General features: G+C 41.9%; 1 pseudogene; it reads right to left on the minus strand.

Moving 5' to 3' along the window:
• Nucleotides 1-2,218: 2,218 nt before the first annotated feature.
• Nucleotides 2,219-2,994, minus strand: LOC148038267 (histidinol-phosphate aminotransferase, chloroplastic pseudogene; annotated as a pseudogene).
• Nucleotides 2,995-3,698: the final 704 nt, after the last annotated feature.

Consider the following 3,698-nt stretch of genomic DNA (forward strand, 5'->3'; position numbering starts at 1 on the left):
ACAAAGCAATGATAATCCTCTTCAACATTACCAATAGAAATTATGATACTCGGACAAGCAGCATACATATCACCAGAAGTATTATTGGCGGCTCTCATGCGCCAGCCATGCTCTGCATCCATAGGCCACTTGCCACTCTCATAAACACCTCAAGCAATAAGATTAATCTTAGAACCATGATCGACTAAAGAAATCAAAGAAATTTGTTTCTCTCCAATCCTTACCACCGTCTTAGTGGTTGCTCTAGCCCAATGGTTTCGTGAAAAATGGCTGCAAGGAATGAGAATAGAGGTATCATCATCTTCATACTGCATAGGCTAAACTATTTTCTCCAATTGCGGATTAACAGAAGCATTCTCAACCATCAGTGCATCATCATGCTCTTCCCCAAGAGCTCCATGCCACAATCCCTGTAAAGCAGGTCCTTCCATCGCATGTCGTTTCCTCCGCAAAAGAACCTGCATTTGATCCTGTATTTCTCTTCTAGCAATCCCAATAACTTCTCCAACAGTAAAAGTGACTTTACTATTCAAAATTCTTTCATGAAAAATCTTACTCATATCCGTCTGCATATCAAGGTCTGACAAGAGCTTGAATCTTGGCTCCTTTCTTGGTTGCCTCTTCTCTTTCATCTGCTTGTCTCCCATAGGTTGTTCAGGACCTGATTGAGCTGGAAAACTTGACATAGGTGGAGCTGTAATAGGTGGTGAAACAAAGTCACCCCCTCTAGTCTTTTTGGAGGTGCTGGGACCCTCCTCATATCTTCTTCTCTTTTCCTCAACCATGGCATCTAAACCCTATGTTTTAGCCATATAAGCAAAAATAGAATACCTGTCAACAGGAGAATCCCATCCCGATCTCCTCGGATGCTGGAGCCCACACAAGTCATAGTAGATGCCTGAACTTTCCCTCTTCTCGCTATCTCCAAGGTAGAGGACCATAAAGCAGAGTCTCCATCTAATTTCTGCTCAAGCTGGACTCCATAAGCTGAAGCATCTCCTCTAACACTCACATAAGCTGATCGCGTAGCCATATCATCAACAAGCTTCTTCATGCCTCCCTTATCGAAGTTCGTGTCAAGAGGAGCGCCAGTCTCTGTCAGCCATATCTTCCCATCTTGTTCCCAGAACACTACATTCTTCTTACGCGCTTCCTGAAAAGCTTTTCCTGTAAATCAGCATCAGCAGCTTGTAAAAATAACTCCACTTTCTGCATCTCCAAAGCTTGCTGCTCAGTTCCATCCAACTGATCATAGTGGCTCTCAAACTCTCGTAGAAGAGCGGTAACTGAAAGTCCCTTATTAGGCATAGAAACCCATGCTAAAAAATTCCTGCGATTCATAAGAGCTGTATCCTCCAGGAAATATTCATCTTTTAATGCCTTCTTAAACTCTGGCCAACCTGCATTTGTTTCTTGAATTTCTGAAATGCGGACTTCAAGAGTGCGCACCATGATCCGCAAGAAGTAGCGGCTCCAAACATCTTCAGAAACCCCAAAAAACTTCATCTTTTCTTCATACAAATGCAAGTAAGTTGACACTTGCTGGCCATTAAACTGCTTCATCTCCTATTGGACAGCTTTCAAGGCATCCATGGCATCACTATCACGTTTTGCGTGAGCTTGCTGCTGCATATAAGTGGTAAATGACTGAAACAGGTTCTTCATGACATTATCATCTGTCATCTCTTCTTGCGAGTTACCCATCTTGCTGAAAAGTGACACAGCACTTTCACGTCGGGTTCACCACAGATGTCGTAAAGTTCACGCAAACGCTGCAGAACACAGGGTTTAAAATACAGTAAGGGAAGAGGCTAACAAGAAGAATTCAAATATTTGATGCCAAATTTCACTATATTTCTTGTCAAGAGTGTTACAAGAAGTTCCTGATCAGGAAATTCTGGTGGCACTTACATTGAACAGAAGAATGGACATTATCTAGTAATCTAGTCAAACATGTCCTTTAGTGCAGAGAACCATCTGTTGATAAAATGTTATAACAGGAGTAAGATGCATCAGAGTACAAATGTTTCCATCCTAGTTTGCTAGAACAGCTATCAAACTTTAGTTTCCCAGCAATTTCAAGGAATATCAACAGTTATCCTTCAGCTGTTCATGACTCCGATTTTGATTCATTAGCACAACCTTGAAGACTTGCTGTATTACAAACTTCATAGTTGTAGTTCCAGTAAACCTTGAAAGTAGTCTGGAGGCTTCACATTCATTGCAGTTCCTTTCTAAGATCTCTCATTAATCTGTTTGTATGTTTTGGCTTTTCCACTGATATATGAATAAACCCCTTAAGCTCTTTTTTTAAATCATAGTGGCGTACCATTACACCCTCCTTAGCAAGATCCGCCTTCAACTGTCATGCACTGTGACCACCTTTAACTCCACAGAGGATGAAATTTGCATGACTTGGATAAGGTGTGAAAACAGGAAAAGTGTGAAGCAGCTTAAATAACCGCTCTCTTTCAGCAACTAGAGCCTCTTTCACATTCTTGAGGTAGCCTAGATTGCTTAAAGCAGCGCATGCAGCCAATTTAGTAGCTACAGAGACATTATATGGTTGCTTAGCTCTCCACAAGTAATTGATAATGCTCAATGGGAAGCCACCATAACCAACACGCAGGCCTGCCAAGCCTGCACGTTTGATGAAAGTGTGAAGCACAATAAGATTTTCATGCTCCTTTACCCAGGTAATTCGTGAAGGCTCTCCAGAAAATTCAATGTATGCTTCGTCCAACAGCGTGAAGGCTCTCCAGAAAATTCAATGTATGCTTCGTCCAACACAACCAATACAGGTACAAATTTTGAGCCGCAGCTGTTAACAAATCTCCAGACAGGAAACTGCGACGTTTGTTGTTGGGGAAATCAAGGCACGATTCTGCAACCCTGTTCAGAGACGTCTTTTATTCGATTCTGTTTTTCCCGTCCTGGATGGCGCACCAAGCATGTTCCAGAGCTTAATGGTGCAAACACGAGAGGCAGACACATCGTCCTAATTCTGCAACTTGTTAGTCTCGTGAGAGGAGAAAGAAAAACCACTCTTCTTCGAATTCGATTGACGAGAGAGATTGACAAACGTGGATGGATGAGGATTCTATGCGCGTCCCGATACTCTCTCCTCTCCCTAGTTTGACCGATTGCTGGTTTTTAAACTACTGCTTTTCTTCCTCCTTTTCGTTGTCAATGTGTTTTTCTTCTGCTCCACAGTGCGGTGTTCTCCTCTTTCCGCAGTGTACAAGCTCAAACCAACAAGGCCTTTCGGAGCTCACAAACTCTTGGATTTGTTGACGTTGGATACCTTGTCATTCTTCCACACATATGCTAATACAATCATTACCAGTCTAGCACTGATCAATCAACCTTAATTGCAATCTGTCGATAACCAGTTAGCTGATCGAAGCGTGTGAAACCGCAATGCTGATTATTCTCCTTCTTCCCTCCCAAAGGCACCTAAAAAATCCCTTGTTTTTTTTTTTACCAAAACATGCTTTTTCCCTCCAAAAACGGTTTTTGAAACCAAATTAGTCTCCCCTTCTCCTCTTTTAGTTGAGCAGGGATAAAAAAGAACCTCCTCTTTGACAAGATAGTTCCTGTACACCCTTACAAGATCTAGGCACCAACATTGATTTTGACTTTGAGATTTATCTTTGAAGTCATGCATTGCCCCTTTTTCAGTCAGCTTTACAATGAAT

This window comes from Lygodium microphyllum, chromosome 3 (assembly GCF_053477565.2).
Source record: "Lygodium microphyllum isolate KBCC chromosome 3, Lygodium_microphyllum_v1.1.10, whole genome shotgun sequence".
Classification (NCBI taxonomy): domain Eukaryota; kingdom Viridiplantae; phylum Streptophyta; class Polypodiopsida; order Schizaeales; family Lygodiaceae; genus Lygodium; species Lygodium microphyllum.